The sequence below is a fragment of the Heterocephalus glaber genome, unplaced genomic scaffold (assembly GCF_053883595.1).
Source record: "Heterocephalus glaber isolate CG9 unplaced genomic scaffold, H.glaber_assembly_v1.0 deba00001550, whole genome shotgun sequence".
NCBI lineage: Eukaryota > Metazoa > Chordata > Mammalia > Rodentia > Bathyergidae > Heterocephalus > Heterocephalus glaber.
The window spans coordinates 4,942,631-4,960,237 of record NW_028258343.1 but is presented as its reverse complement, the minus strand read 5'-3'; the positions used below and the strand labels follow the sequence as shown (position 1 = coordinate 4,960,237).

Below are 17,607 nucleotides of genomic sequence, written 5' to 3'. Positions count from 1 at the left end.
TTCCACTTCTCATACTCATCACACTTTTCTGTACTTAATTAGTTGGGGCCATTTGAGTTTTTTCTCTTCCCCTTGTTTTTTCAAACTCACTATGTAGTCCAGGCCAGCTTTGAACCTGCTATGTAGCCCAGGCTGGCATCAAATTTGCCATCATCCTGCCTCATCCTCCCAAGTGCTGGGATAACAGGCACATGCGACCTGACCTGGATTTGAGCTTATTTTCAAATTCCCTCCCTGAATACGGCAACAGCTAACTGGAGGCTGCTTTCCACTCAACTTTGTAGAATTGACAAGGCCTTATACATCTTTGTGAAATTTTAAAATCAAAGAGCAGAAAAGGAAAGAAAAGGACTACTCCAGAAGGAAATCGAAAGGACTGGAAGGGGAGAGAAGGAAGTGAAAAAAATTTCATAGTATCTTTTTATGTGGAGTATATAATAAGCTTTTAGTACAAATCTAGTTTTATTTCCTTTCAAACTAAGCTTTTCCATACTCTTTATTCCAAAACCAGGTCCTGATTTTATTTGGAATGAGTGCCTTAGTCGTATCTTTTAAGAACTTAAATCATAGAGCATTATACATATTCGAATACCAATGTTTAACCTTACGTTTTTCTCTTACTCGAATACTTCTATTTTTTTCTGTACAGTCAATTTTTTAATTATGATGATACAAAAGTGAACCAAGTAGTTTGGAAACTGTTCAAAATAATTTTGCTTTCCTGTATAGGTTGCTTATCCTTCCTGAACATCTGAGATATTTCATGAAGACATACATGTCGTATGTCTGAAATGTTTACTTTCTCATATCTGTGGCTCCCAAGAATCTGAAAGAACCTCTTCAGGTGCACTGGGTATAGTCTCAGATTGTGATCACCAGCCAGGCGCAGGGACAATGACTGCTATTAACATTCCCAGGCCAGCTGTTGCCCCAACAAGTGCACCACCAGGGCCTTGAGAAGGAACATGAGGATTCCATTTTGCCTGCAGCCTCTCCTATTTTGGTAAGAAATAAACTTTGCTATCAGTTTTTAAATAGCTCCTAATGTGTTAAAAAGAAATAAATTGTGTTTTATATAAAAAATTTTTCATCTAAGACATAAATTACAGACCTATCTTTTTGGCCATCCCAATGTTTGAAGCATACACAGAGCACAGGACTTTCAGCTGACAGGTTATTGGAGAAATGATATATATGATTTTACTCAGGTCTGCAATGGACATCAATCTGCAATGAAAGCACCCTGTAATTGGGCAAAATTGACATAATGAATAGGTAAAACATGCAACATAACAACTCATTGGCTGGTCAGAGGTAAAGGAAAGCATACGAACATTTGTAAAAGGGATCTAAGACTACAAACTGGGTGATATTTTAGTTTTTAAAAGCACTGACACCGAAGGGTTCGGCAGTCTAGCATGTTGGAACGCCAGTGTAAAATTGGACATTCTATTTATTCTCTCTCTTTTAAATTAGTGCCTTCTTCATAAATACTTGATGAATCAAATGATCATCTAAAACTAGACATATGGCACCAGCCAGAGTATTCAGTGTCAGATTTTTTTTATTCAAAGTCATGTAATCTTGTATTGGGAAGAGATCTTTGCAATACAGTTTCCAATCAAGTTCTGGAATTCCTTTCACAACATATACAGCAGATGATCATTTAGTCTTAGCTTAACACTAGACTTAGCCTGATCATTTTGACTTAGCTTGAAGTCCTTTCATGACCGCAAGCTAAGTTCTCTGTGAGGCAGATGAATATATTGTGGGACATTTTTGATTCCCCAAAAGTTTTTCTTTATGTTGATATGAATCCTGCATCCTTGTAATTTCTACTCTTTGGCCATGGTTTTGCTATCTCAAAAATACTATATTATAATTTATGGAGATTTTAAGTAGATAAGGTAAAGATTTAAGATATCCTAGGTCCAAAAAGTAGGGAATTAAGAGAAGTAAAATAAGACACTGCTACAGTTAGATCTGGAATGTCTTTCAAAGGCCAGTATGTTAAAATCTTGGTCCCCAGCTTGGCGCCATTGGGAAGAGGTGGCACCTTTAAGAGGTAAGACCTAAGCCAGGCATGGTGGCGCAAGCCTGTGATCCCAGCACTCAGGGGGCTGAGGCAGGAAGATTGCCATGTGTTTGAGGCCAGCCTGGGCTGAATAGTGAGTTCAGGACCAGCCTAAACTACATGGTGAGACTTAGTAGGCTTATCTAGTCACTGGGCATGCTCTTACAGGGAATAGTAGGATCTCAGCCCCTTCTCATTCTCCCTTTACTTCCTGGCCAGAAGGTGAACAGGTTTTCTCCACTCTACAATTCTACCATGATGTGATACTTTGCTACAGTTTCAAAACAATGGAGCCAACTAATCATTAACTGGGAACTCTAAAACTATAAGCTAAAATAAATCCTCTTTTATAAACTGATTATCTCAGTAGTTTATTACAGAGACAGAAGAAAGTTGATAAACCCAGACATATACTTTTATAACTAGCAATTCTTTTTGGATCTAAAGCAATGCATATCTCATTATTTTAACTTATACTCAGGATATTGTCAGTTATAGATAGATAGATAGATAGATAGATAGAGAAATAGATAATTAAGATTTAAAGATATGCAGTACCTAAATAAAATTTGATACTTTCTCTAAACAGATTCAACTCGCATTTAGTGTCTTATGTTGATCTAATTCCTGTAATCTCCCCAGCCAAATTCCAAGCGGGTTTTAAAGCTTTGGGAGTAGGAAACACAAAAAAATTTCCTGAGTTTTTTTCCCTGAAAAATACAAGAGGGTGTAATTTCTTTTTCAGTCAACAAAAAAACCTTGATATTGGGCCAGGGATTTAGCTCAGTGGCTCCGCCACCTGCCTCAAAAGCGCAAGGACCCGAGTTCAATCGCGCAAGGACCGAGTTCAATCCGCGGTACCAAAACAAAACAAAAAACAAACAAACAAAAAACATCTAGGGCTGGGGATTTAGCTCAGTGGTGCCGCTGCCTGCCCTGAAAGCTCAAGGACCTGAGTTCGACCCCCGATACCAAAAAAAAAAAAAAAAAAGACAAAAAAACCCTTGATATTGACATTGTTTCTTGTATCAGGGGCCTTGGCAGATTGCTACAGCTTTGGGTAGAACAGTAGATTTTGTAAGCAACTCCCTGAAACTCTACCACTTCCCTTGCTTCTAAGATTAAAAGCAAGTGTCTGCCTTTGTGACCATAGTTAAGATCTTATCTTCTCGTTTTTCTGTCTCTGGTCCTTCGCCTCAGAAGATAGGAAAGTGCTTGATATTTGGATATTTGCTTTTTCTCATCTCTCAAACTGAAAGAAGGTCGTGAGGAACATCAGGAATATGCACGCACACACCCGCACACACCATTAGTCTCCCTAGAACCTTCGGGTCCACAAGACTACTGAATTTCTAACTCTTCCTTCCTCATCTACAATGGATAAATAAGGTAGGGGAAAGGAAAGAGGGGAATGGAATTAATATGAGAAAATGAAAAAATGGAAACAAAATCTTTGTAAATAGGGAGGGATGGAAGGGTTGAACGGAGGGTAGGGGAAGGGGGAAAAATAAGAACCAAGAGAGTATGTAAAGGTGCATATCTCCCCACACCCTACCGAGGTCCCCAGTCGCGCGGAACACACGCCGAATCAGCCTGCTGCAGACAAGCAGATCTGTGCACGCCCTACCAAGGTCCTGAGTCCGGCAGAAGACACCTAATCACCCCGCTGCAGACAGGCAGGTCTGCCCATGCCCTACCAAGGTCCTGAGTCGCACAGAACATGCCGAATCAGCCCGCTGCAGACAGGCAGCCACCTGATTCCACACTACAAAGATGCAGAGGACACCAGACCACCAGACCAAAGTACTGAGTCCCACTGTTCCCGGCCCAGAGGTAGGGGCTTCTGAGCCGTCGTCCCACTGCTCCTGGTCCAGAGGAAGGAGCTTCCCGGTCACCATCCCTCCCGCTGCTCCCAGCCCAGATGAAAGGGCTTCCAGGCCACCATCGCTCCCACCGCTCCCGGCCCAGAGGGAGAGGCTTCTGAGCCACCATCCCCCTGCTCCTGGTCCAGAGGAAGGGGTTTCCCGGCCACCATCCCTCCGGCTGCTCCCAGCCCACAGGAAAGGGCTTCTGGGTCACCATCCCTACCACTGCTCCTGGCCCCTGTCCCACCTCACCCAGCTCAGAGGAGGTAATCCGTGCAGGCACTAACAGCCCCTCGCCCCAGTCGAAATGAGAAAACAAGTAAATAAGTCCCAAAACCAGACTTCCAGATCACCTACAGCAACCCCAAAGGGAAATGAGATGGAACACTCTGATACTCAACCACCTGGACCCACTGAACTGGCAACAAAAGGGGATCTGGAAAAAATGAAATCAGAAATAATTTCTCAGATAACAGGAGAAATTGTGCCCCTAGTGCAAGACATGATTAATAAATCTAGAGAGGAGCTCAGGAACATGATGGAATAACAACATAAGAAACAAATGGAATCCATAAAACAGATGCAAATAGATTTCCAGGACATGAAAAACTCCACTGAAAGTCTACACAGCAGAATGAGCCAATGTGAAGACAGAATTTCAGATATAGAAGATAAGATTGCAATTAATGACCAGGAAAAGAAAAATTGCTTCAAATTATAAGGGAACATGAGAAATCAATCCAGCAGCTGCTAGATGATGCAAAGAAGAATAACATAAGACTGATTGGGCTCAATGAAGAAACAGGAGAGAGTGCAGATGACATAAAAAATCTCTTCCCAGAAATAATGGCAGAAAACTTCCCAAGCAGGGGAAAAGAGCTTGACATACAGATAAGTCAGGCATATAGGACTCCAAATAGCCTTGATCAAAAAAAATCTACACATAGGCATATAATTGTTAAGATTCCAGAAACTCAACAGAAGAACAAAGTTCTCCAAGCAGTCAGAGAAAAGAAACAAATCACATACAAAGGAAAGCCCACCAGAATCACAGCAGACTTCTCAACACAAACCATCAAGGCAAGAAGAGCTTGGAGTGACATATTCCAAGCCCTAAAAGAAAACAGCCTCCAACCCAGATTGATGTACCCTGCAAAACTATCTTTCAAAATGGATGGAGAAAGAAGATACTTTCATGACAAAGAGCACCTTAGGAACTTCGTGAATACCAAACCAGCACTCCAAAGAATTTTACACAATATCCTAGGAACAGACATTGAGGATCACAACCCCAGGAAGCAAAGCAGAATGAACCCATCTGGCATGACAAGAAATTAAATGGAAAGGGGGAGAACCCAACAAAAAGAAAAAGTCGTGGCAATGACAAGTCAATACATTTCAGTTATAACCATCAATGTTAATGGTCTCAATTCACCAATCAAAAGAAATAGATTGGCAGAATGGATCAAGAAGCAAAATCCAACAATATGCTGCATACAAGAAACACACTTAATTCAAAAGGAAACTCATAGACTGACAGTTAAAGGGTGGAAAACAATACTGCATGCGACAGGAACCCGAAAAAAAGCAAGAGTAGCTATCCTCTTGGCAGATCAAGTAGATTTCAAACCAACACTGATTAAGAGAGATGAAGAAGGACACTACATCCTTGTAAAGGGAAGAATCCAAGAGGAAGAGATGACAGTCATAAATATCTACGCACCAAACACTAGTGCACCCAACTATATAAAACAAATACTAACGGACATGAAAAGTCATATATGCACTAATACAATTGTAGTGGGGGACCTCAACACCCCACTGTCACAAATAGATAGATCAACTAGACTAAAAATAAGTAATGAAATACTAGGACTCAATCGAACTCTTGAACAAATGAACTTAACAGATGTTTACAGAGTCTTCCACCCCACAAAATCAGAATACACATTCTCAGCTGCACATGGGTCATTCTCAAAAATAGACCACATGCTCACACCTAGAACATGTTTAAGTAAGTGCGGAGGAATTGAAGTTATCCCCTGTATATTATCAGACCATAGTGTGATGAAATTGGAGATCCATAGCAAAAGAAACTCAAAAACTTTCATAAACACATGGAAAGTGAACAACACACTTCTGAATAACCAATGGGTCACAGAGGAAATTAAAGAAGAAATCAGACAATTCCTTCCATTAAATGACAATGACAGTACAACATATTGGAATCTATGGGACACAATGAAAGCAGTCTTATGAGGCAAATTCATAGCAGTGAATACTCATATTAGGAAAACAGAACAAGCCCTATTAAACAACCTGATGCTGAACCTCAAGCTTCTAAAAAAAGAAGAGCAGGACAAACACAAAGCTCATACAAGGCAGGAAATTATAAAGATCAGAGGAGAAATCAATGCAATGGAGACTAAGAGAACGATGCAAAAAATCAATGAAGCCAAGAGTTGGTGCTTCGAAAGAATCAACAAAATTGACAAACCTTTAGCCAACCTTGTCAGAAAAAGGAAAGAAAAGGCCCAAATCCATGCAATTAGGAATGAAAAGGGTGAAATGACAACAGACCCAGCAGAAATCCAGAGGATCATCAATACCTACTTCCAGAACCTATACGCCAATAAGATGGACAACACAGAAGAAATGGGCAGATTCCTAGATACATATGAATTACCAAAGTTGAATGAAGAAGACCTAAAAATTCTAAGCAACCCAATATCAACCAATGAAATTGAAAATGTAATTAAAAACTTATCAACTAAGAAAAGCCCAGGCCCTGATGGCTTCACTGCTGAATTCTACAAGACAGTTAGAGAGGAACTGCTGCCACTACTGTTTAAACTCTTCAATGAAATTGAAAGGGAAGCAATACTCCCAAATTCATTCCTGGAAGCAAGCATCACCTTGATCCCCAAAGCAGAGAAAGAGCCAAATGAAAAAGAGAACTAGAGTCCAATCTTACTAATGAACATAGATGCAAAAAGCCTTAATAAGATACTGGCAAATAGAATGCAGAAGATCATCAAGAAGATCATACACCCTGATCAAGTGGGATTCATCCCAGGGATGCAGGGATGGTTCAATATACGAAAATCAATCAATGTAATAAACTGTATCAATAGAGCCAAGGACAAAAACCATATGATTATCTCCATAGATGCAGAAAAAGCATTTGACAAAATCCAACATGCATTTATGATAAAAACCCTACAAAAAATTGGAATAGATGGTCTCTACCTCAAACTGAGAGAAGCCATCTATGAAAAACTAACAGCCAATATCATACTAAATGGTCAAAATCTGAAATCCTTCACACTAAAATCAGGAACAAGACAAGGATGTCCGCTATCACCACTCTTCTTCAATATAGTTCTGGAAACATTAGCCATGGCAATTAGACAAGAGAAAGAAATAAAAAAACTAAAGATAGGTAATGAAGAAGTCAAATTGTCATTATTTGCAGATGACATGATACTCTATAAAGAAGACCCCAAGAACTCCACCAAAAGTCTTCTAGACTTAATAACCAAATTCAGTCAAGTAGCTGGTTACAAGGTCAACACACAAAAATCAATAGCTTTCCTCTATACCAATGACAGACTCACTGAGAGAGAAATAGGGCAAATAATTCCTTTCACAATAGCATCCAAAAAACTGACATACCTAGGAATCATCCTCACAAAAGAAATCAAAGACCTCTTCTCTGAAAACTATGGCACTCTGAAAAGAGAGATTGAAGATGATATCAGAAAATGGACAGACATCCCCTGCTCCTGGGTAGGAAGGATTAATATAGTGAAAATGGCCATACTTCCAAAACTGCTATATAGATTCAATGCAATTCCAATTGAGATCCCAGCAGCATACCTCACAGACCTCGAGAAAACAATCCAAAAATTCATTTGGAGCAAGAAGAGACCTAGAATAGCAAAAGCAATTCTAGGTAACAGAGACATGGCAGGGGGTATCACAATCCCTAACCTGCAACTATACTACAAAACTACTGTGATAAAACAGCATGGTACTGGCAAAGAAACAGACCTGAGGACCAGTGGAACAGATTAGAAGATGCAGAAACGACACCAGACACACTCAGCCATCTCATTTTCGACAAAGGAGCCAAACGCCTTCACTGGAGGAAAGATAGCCTCTTTAATAAACGGTGCTGGAAAAATTGAGCTTCAACTTGCCAAAGATTAAAACTAGACCTATATCTCTCACCATGCACTAAACCAAAATCAAAATGGATTAAAGATCTAAATATTAAAATAGAAACTCTGAACCAGTTGGAACAGAGGTTAGGTAGAACCCTTGAAGACATCGGTGTAGAAAAGATTTTATGAACAAAACCTCAGCTGCCCGTGAACTAGCACAAACAATCAACAAATGGGATCTCTTCTTATTAAAAAGCTTCTGCACACCAAGAGAAACCACCAGCAGTGTGAAGAGACAACCCATAATGTGGGAAAAAATCTTCACCTGCTCTTCCTCAGACAAAGGTCTACTATCTTGAATCTATAAAGAACTTAAAAAGATCAGACCTCCCAAATTTAAAGACCCAATCCAAAAATGGGCATCTGAAATGAACAGACATTTCTCAGACAAAGAAGTAGAAATAGCAAATAAATACATGAAAAAATGTTCAACATCACTGGTCATTCGAGAGATGCAAATGAAAACAATGCTGAGATTCCACTTCACTCCAGAAAGAATGACTGCTATCATGAAATCAACCAATAACAAATGCTGGTGGGGCTGTGGGGAAAGAGGAACCCTGCTCCACTGCTGGTGGGAGTGTAGACTGGTGCAACCACTGTGGAAATCAGTATGGAGATACCTCAAAGAACTAGGACTGGAAGTCCCATTTGACCCCGCTATTCCACTGCTGGGGATCTTCCCCAAAGAATTAAAAGAATCATACCACAGTGATATATGTGCACCCATGTTCATAGCAGCACAGTTTGTAATAGCTAAAACTTGGAAACAGCCCAAATGCCCATCAACTGGAGACTGGATAAAGAAAATGTGGTTTTTTTGTAAAATGGAGTACTACTCAGCCATAAAAAATGAGAAATTAGAGACATTTATAGCTAAGTGGATGCACATTGAGGCAATACTCTTAAGTGAAATAAATAGGACACACATGAGTAAATACAGAATAGTTTCTCTGGTGTGAGAAACTGAAAGTGTAAATAAGGACTAAGTGTATAATTGGTAATGTGAAATAGGAAGAAAAGGGGCAAAGGGGAAGGAAGTGGGAGGTCTAGGGGAAAGGATAGAAGGGAATGGGATTAATATGAGAAAATGGAAAAATAGGAACAAAATCTTTGTAAATAGGGAGGACTGGAGGGGTTGAAGGGAGGGCTGGGCAAGGGTGAAAAATAAGACCCAAGAGAGACTATGTAAAGGTGCAAATTTCCAATGATGAATGTCATTATATTGTATACCTAAAATGTACCAATGATTAGAATGAATAATCGATAATGTCAAATAGGAATAAAAGGTCCAAAGGGGTAGGGGTAGTGGGAGGGGCAGGGGAAAGGAAAGAAGGGAAAGGAAAAAATGATGAGAAATGGAAAAAATGGAACTAAAGTCTTTGTAAATAGGGAAGGGTGGAGGGGGTGAAGGGAGGGCTAGGAATGGGGAAAAAATAAGAACCAAGATGCATTATATAAAGGTACAATTCCCAATGAGAAATGTAATTGTGTTGTATACCTACAATGTACCAATAAAAGAATTTAATATTTTAAAAAAAGGTGCATATCTCCAATGATGAATGTCATATGTTGTACACCTAAAATGTACCAATAAAAGGATATACAAAAAATGTATAAATATATCTTCTATATGCTTTGAGTTTTTATAACCATAAATTCGTAAGAGAGATTTGCTCACTTGAGGTAATACATTTTCTTCCTCTAAACAAATATTTTAAATGATATACTTTAAACATATATGTAGTCTTTCCTGGGTTATTAATATGCTAAATTCCCTTTGGATAACAGTGGAGCTTATATTTCTTCCAGTTGCTTCAAAGCATACAGCAGAATGAATGCTAGGAAGCACTGTAGAAACACATATTAATCCAAATGGCCAGGTGAAACCAGCTTATGCTGTGAAACAGATATTTAAACATCATTAGAACTGATAAGATAAATACCTTTCAAATGCAAAATAGCTTTTTCTCTTCACCTTTTGAAGTCAATGAAAGGTTTTCACAATTTAACAACTTATTTAAAAATTACACTAATTATATATCACATACTTTCATAAATATTTATCCAATTTAATCCTCAAATCAAGCCTGGAAACATTACTCTCTGCATTTTTACAAATAAGGAAACTGGCTTAAAGAGAAGTAGAGATATCTCCAATATGCCAGGAGCTGACCTTGATGAGTCTCAGGACTTCAGATCCCAGGCACATCCTCTCTCCCATGGCTACTCCAATCATCTGTACACTTCCATTGTTCTGCCATTTCAAACAAGAGAGGCCCTTGTAGTTGCTTTTTAAAATGATTATCTTCCAAGCATCTTTAGTAAGTCTTCAAATTTTCCAAACAGCTTTCAGTCTGTGGGCTGGGTAAGTCAGGTCCTTTGTAGTAGATTTCCACAAATAAATGAGAGAAAAATGACCTTTAAGATATCTTTCAGCTCTTGTAATGCTGAATTTTATGATACCAACTTGACTGGGCTAAGGGATGCTTAGGTAGATGCTAAACATTGTTTCTGTGTGCCTGAGAAGGTGTCTCTGAAAGAGATTAGCATTTGAATCAGTAGCCTGAGTAAAGCAGGTCACTTTCACCAGCTTAAGTGCTGTTATTCAACTTGTTCAGGGCCCAAACAGAATGAAAAGAGAAAAAAGGAACACACAGTAGTCTACCCTTATCCACAAGGTATATATTTCAAGGCCCTAGGGAGACCCTGAAACTGCAATATTGTATATACACAACTATGATAGTTTAACTTATAAATTAGGCACAGTAAGATTAACAACTAATAATAAAATCAAACATTATAACAATATATTGCAATAAGTTATGTAATTCTATTTCTCTCTCCTTCCTTCTCTCTCATATCTTATTTTACTGTACTGTATTTTCAGACCAAAGTTGACTCAATCACTGACATCATGGGAAGATAACCATAGATAAGAGAGACTACTCTGTACTTAAATACAGACATATTAAGAGATGTGAAAATCCTGCTCCGTGTAAGAGATCCTCACCCTTGCACAAATCTTTTTTTAAATGGTGGAACACTCACTTTCAGAGCCTGGCAAAGGGATCCCAAATTAAGATCTTCAATTTTTTTGAAAGAAATTCTTAACATTTGGGGTGTAGCCCAGAGGAAGAGCACATCCCTAGCATGCATGAAGCCCTGGTTTGATCCATAGCACTGCAAAAAGAAAACAAAAACAAAAGTAAAACTTCTTAAGATTCACCAGGAAATTCTAGTGTGCAGTCAGGATTGAGAGCGTGGGGTGGGGAGGGGGGAGTTGTCCAGAAGATGATCAGCTCAGAGCTTGAGGGACTCTAATTTTATTATAAGAATAGAAGAGACAACATTAGATCAAGAACTTAGAAGTGTAAGAATTAAATTATATTCTGAGCTAAAACAGAGCTTTTATCTGAGAGCAATTAAAGAATACCAAGAAACTCTTGATCCAAACTTTCTTTCCTCTAGGCAATTAATAAGTAGTAGTCAAATTTCATTGTAATTGAATTGAAATAATCTTAATGGGAAATCATTAAATGGCTCGTATTAAGTTTGTACTTGTCACTGTATCCACTTAATCCTGTGTCTGCTTTCAAAGGTTTGGCAATATGGCCCAGGGATCATTCTGCTCGTTTTTTTTTAACACCATACGTCAATGTTGTAGCAGCCCATTGAATGTGTACAGTTAACAACTTCCACTGTTTATTCTCAGCAAACTAAATATTGACCTGACCTCATTCACTGAAAGATAACTTTGAGGGCCAGGGATTTAGCTCAGTGGTTATGCCGCCTGTCTTGAAAGTGCAAGGGCCGGAGTTTGATCCCTGGTATCAAAAAAAAGAAAAGAAAAATAACTTTGAGACCTCATAAAATTTCCCAATAAGTACAAACACAGGGGATCACTCTTATAAATTACATAATGATGGTCTCATAACCATAGGGGGAAAAGAATTATATTTTAGTAAAATATTGCCATTGAATTGTACTTTCAAAGTTACACCAAGTTTCTTTCTAATAATTATAAAACATCTCATCTTGTTTTAAATACTACTTTTTCCCATGTATAGTAGATATAGTGGATTAGTTAGCTTTTCTGTTGCTGATATACAATACTTGACACATAAAATTTAATGGATGAGAGCTTTAATTTGGCTCACAGTTTCAGAAGATTTAGTCCATGATCAGTTGGTTCAAGACAAGAACTTAAGTTCATAATGTTTGGGAAGCAAACCAAAAGAACAATGCCAGAGAGGAAGGGGCCATGGACCACATATAGAACCGACCCAGATACACCCAGAAGTGTGCTTTACTGATCCCCTAGGTGGCTCTGAAGCCAATCAGAATGATACAATTAAGCTTAATCATTACATTCTACCCCTTGTCAACTTGACATGTAAGCACATCTCCCTAAAATATACTTGTAGTGGGTTAACTAATGGTCAACTTGTAATGCCCAGCTGATCTGAATCAGTGTGGTCTGGGCATGGAGGATCCACCTGAGGATTGTTGCCACTAGTCATAAAAAGAGGACTTGGAGGGGAAGATCTTGGCCTGCTGATTTTCTAGAAGAAGCTTGCTGCGGATGGTTTTCCAGATTTGAACTAGGCTGTTCTCATCGGAGGAGGAGCTTGGGGCCTCACTGTTGCTGGGAATGGCTGCTGTTTTCATCATGGGAGCTCTGGTCTTCACCGTGAGCATCACTTCCTGGCTCCAATGTGGATCCCTCAGCTTGGTGGCACAAATCCTTTATCTTTCCAGCGTAGGTTTTCTGGCTTCTACCACTGGCCTTTGGGCCTTCCAGGTGTAGATCCTCAATATGGACAACCATGAGACATTGCCATAGGCTCTAGGTCACTGGCTGGACTCGAAGAGGACATTGTCTTGGACTCTAAGCCTTTAGCTGGACTTGTGGGGGAAATTGCTGGGATCCAGGCCCTCAACTGGATTCTTTGGGATTCTGCTGTGTGGTTTATCTCTCTTGCACTCCTTTGCTTTTGACTTTTTGGGTAATTATCACAAAATATCCTATAAATTATGTGTCCTGTATTTAATGTACTCCCTTGCCAAAACCCTGACTACAATAATACTTAATCTACAAATAAAGACAATTATTAATAAGATGATTAATAATTCTAACATGATAAAACTATCTTGTGTATAAGCAAAAATGCAATAACCTTTTCCCAAAGTCTCAATAGTTTCATCATTTTTAAAAGACTAAGTCCAAGTTTTTTAGAAGACTCAAGGCAAACACTTAGTTGTAAACTTCTGTAAATATCCAAAACAAGTTACATAATCCTAAATTAAATTGGCAAAGTGTAAACATTCTCATTCCAAAAAGGAGAAATAGGGGGCCAGAAAAGAATTGAATGAAAATGAAAATGAAGACCCAGCAGAGTAAACATTAAGTCTTCCTGTAACTCCATATTCATCTGGGGCACACTGTGGTGAGATGTGAGTTCCAGAGAGCTTGGGCAACTCCACCACTCTCACCTTGCTGGTTGTAGCCCACCTGACCTCTTTTTGGGGGCTGACACTGGTCACAGCCTGCAGCTTTTCTCAGTAAACAATCCACACTCCTGGCATCTCTAAGTCTGTGGGATCTCCTCTGCACCTTTGGCTTCATTCCCATAGATTCAGGCACTGCATCTCGGGTTCCTTCTCTGACCTCCTAGGTCTTCCTTTGAAACATGAGCAGAAGCCTCCTTGACTCAAACTCTTTTGCATTCTGCATACAAGTAAAACCAGCATTATGTGGAGAGTGCCATGGTCTGCCAACAGAGTGAGTAGTAGCTAGGTTAGGCCTCCTTGGACCATGGCCGCAGCAGCCTCTGAGAGCCTGGATGGCTGAGCACAATGAAATGAATCCTGGGGAGCCAATTCCCTAGGTGGCTTTTATTAACCAGTACAGGGTACAGGGGCTCTCCTCAAATGAAAGTTTTATACTTTTCCACCCTTGAGCCTGCAATGAATGGAGTGTTACTGAGTCCTGAGATGTCCTTAAGGTATTGTTCTTGTTGTTGTTGCTGTTGTTGTTTTGTACCTATACACAGTACTTGCTCTCATTTTAATGGCACTAACCTTTTCAGCTGCTACACTCTTTTGGCCCCAGCTTTACACATAGTTTCTCCTCAGCCAAAATTTAAGTTTTTCAAATTTTTATGCTCGCTTATTGACCTGAATTCTTACTAGAAATTTGGCTGAAAGCACCTAGCAATGCCCATGCCACTGCCTGAACATTGGGCTACTTTGAAATTTTCTCTGGCAATTAGGCCACTGGCCTTAATTTCAGTGTCCTGAAAAGTCTCGGGCCATGGGCAAGATGTAAACAAATTTTTTGTCAGATTTTAACACACATGACCTTTAATACAATTGCTAATGAAGTCCTTTCTCCAAACTGAGACTGACTGAATCTGGTCTTTTCTGTCTGCACTCCTATCAGCATTCTGGTCTTTGAGCTCTGACCAGAATAAGACTTCCAGCTCTGCTTGCAAATGAAATTTTAGTAAGACTTACTTGAAAATCATGCCTGACCTTCCTATAAAATCTTTTTTTGTTGTTGTTGTAATTTCAGATTATATTCTCAATGCTTTCAAAGCCCAATGGTGATTTTTAAAAAGAAATTAAACATGCTTTCACTGAATTTTAGAAAATCTATACAATTCAAGCTAATGAAATATTTTATTGTACATAATAAAAGTGGTGTTTAAAAAAATTTCCAGGCCCAGATGCTTGCAAGAATGTGAGGAACAGATTTCACTCAAGTATAAGAAGCAAAATTCTATTGAATGAAACCACAAATCCACCCAACTTCTTATAGTAAATACTAACATTCACCACAGGTTTGAAATTCCTGTAGTATTAATATATCGATTTCTTAAAATATCACAGACATGCTTATGATGCATAGGAAGATGAAAAGACTTAAGACTGTGACTACACACCATATGTACTCCCAGCTTTCCTAATTTACAACCAGTTAAGAATTACAATATCCAAAGAAAGTATTTAAAAATAGTATATGACTCACTATTAAGTGATTTTTCTACTCAAGTAAATAGGAAAGTTTGCATTTTAATGTTACACTGAATTTCAGTACATTTCAATCCAAGGAAAAAAATAAACTGAGACATGGTCATGAGTTCAGAATTACATATATTACAGTTTGCCTTGTTATACTATATTTGTGGCTTTATGATAAAAATAACTCAGGGACATAAGGAATTCAAGCTAATTTGCATAACTGTCACAAGAAAAAAAGCATTGAATGCATTTATAAGATAAGTATTTTCATTTAATTTCAGAATCTCAAAACAGCAATAGCTCTTGGCCTTGTTTTTAAAAAGTTTAGTTAAACACTAAGCTAGCTAAATAACTTTACTGAAAGGTTTAAACACAATTGATGTAGAAAATGCTTTCCCTCTAATGTCAATCTTACATAAGTGGAAGAGGTGAAGGGAAAAATGTAGACAATTTCTTCAGCAGCATATACGGCTAAGTCCATCAACCACATTACTCTACAATGTCTATTACTGATCCCATTAAAAAGAATTGTCAAAAGTTACCCATTTCATAAGTCAAAAGACAACAATTTTAGGGTTATACTAAGTAAAATATTTTTGCAATACTTCAAAAATTTTAACCATAAAGTAGAGGAATCAGCTCTTCCTTGTAACAAAGAAAGGAAAAACAGAAAGTAAAAGACATTTAAACTAAACTCATTTTTTTCAATCCTCTTCAAACAAAAGTAAAGAAAATAATGGTTGATTAGCTAACTTTTGTGCTCTAACCAAACTAATTAATTACACTGATTTTAAGTGGCAATAGCCCATGTGACTGGGCAGCTTGACAGTTCTGAACACTTTTGCAGTAATTCTTTTAAGTGCAAAGATTACTAAAATGATCCAGACATGCAACATTCATCTTATGCGTTCTGCATTTCTTTGTCAATCTTGTAGCTAAGGATCTTGTTCCAATCAATCTTAGTACATGTAAGTGGCAACTGTCGATGTAAGGCCTTGAAAGTAGTGTCCGACATTGTCCGATAATTCTCACTGATGGCAGTCTGATATTCATTTTCTGCAGCTTCCACAATCTTTATTAATTATTTTGCTGTTTGTACTTCATTAGACACTGTTAGGGAATCTTGTATATCTTTATGACTCCCTAGCTGAACATTTCCATCTTCATAATAATGAACCTGAATTTTCAAGATGCCAGCTACCTGAGTGGTTGAAGGCGTGACTGCAAACTTCCACTCTGACCTCCAGCAACCATTCCAAAAGTTTTTTGCTTGGAACTGATGGCTTTCTATGCGTGCAATAATGTTTTGCTGTCCATCTATCTTTTTACCGTATACAGTGCAGACCCTGTTTGGGTAATGTTCTTTTACATATGCTCGTAGTGCAGTTTCTACAGAAGTTCTCCATAATTCAACTGCATTTTCTGCTTCATAGGGTCTTGGATCAGTCACTTCCTTTCTTAAGTGATCAAATTTGAAACAGATTCTATTTTTTGGATCCAAAAACTTTCCATTTCCCAAATTGCCATGTTCTGTTATCAATACCTGATCTTCGTAACCTTCAATTTTTACTGGAGTAAACTGATTCAAGTTATACTGTGCAAATGCATGGGCCGCTCCCTCTCTCAGGAGATTGTAATTATTAAGCAGTAATCAAACATCATTAAAAACCTCATTAAACTCTCCAGGAGGGGCATGAATGATGAATTTTGCTGCTATATGTACCTTCTCATCAGACAGCTGCTCCTCCAGATCCGCCATCTTCCTGCTGGCGACAAACTGTGGCGGTGGTGGCAGCGGCCACCTGACTTCCCCCTTTCCGCGCGGTCCTCCAAGCCACACACCCCCACCAAGGAGGAGCAGGACGCCTAGGCCCTAAAATTTTATCTTCAAGACTGTGTGATCAACATGTGAAGATCAGCCACTGTAGCCCCAGCATTAGATCAAAGCACAGAGATTTTACCAGCTATCATCATCCACATTAGTAAAACTAGGCAAAACAAAATGTAGTACTCTTATCATCTTTAGTGGAAACACATCATAACAAAATGCTGCACTCATTAATAGAATCTATGGGAATAGTGTAATAGCCAACATTGAAAAATATTAAAAGAGGAACCACTTATCTTGATACCACCACGCCTCCATCATAAATTTTTTCATTCATGCACTTATTTATTCAACAACCACCAACATTATGCTATGTACCAGACACTGAACAGAACATATTATATTCTCTGCCTTCATAGTTTAGTATAGAAAGACTAACAATGTACAGGTAAAAAAAAATTTAAATTATAGTTAAAATTAAAAATAAATTTTATAAAGGTACTAAACAGTGGGTTATGGAGGGATAAATGAGAAGAATCCAGCCCTGCACAGCCAGAAGGCCATTAGAGTGTAACAAAAGCCAATATG

At 38.5% G+C, this 17,607-nt stretch overlaps 1 pseudogene; it reads right to left on the bottom strand.

Moving 5' to 3' along the window:
• Positions 1–15,863: 15,863 nt before the first annotated feature.
• LOC101700270 (F-actin-capping protein subunit alpha-2 pseudogene) lies at positions 15,864–17,016 on the bottom strand (annotated as a pseudogene).
• Between the last annotated feature and the right edge of the window lie 591 nt (positions 17,017–17,607).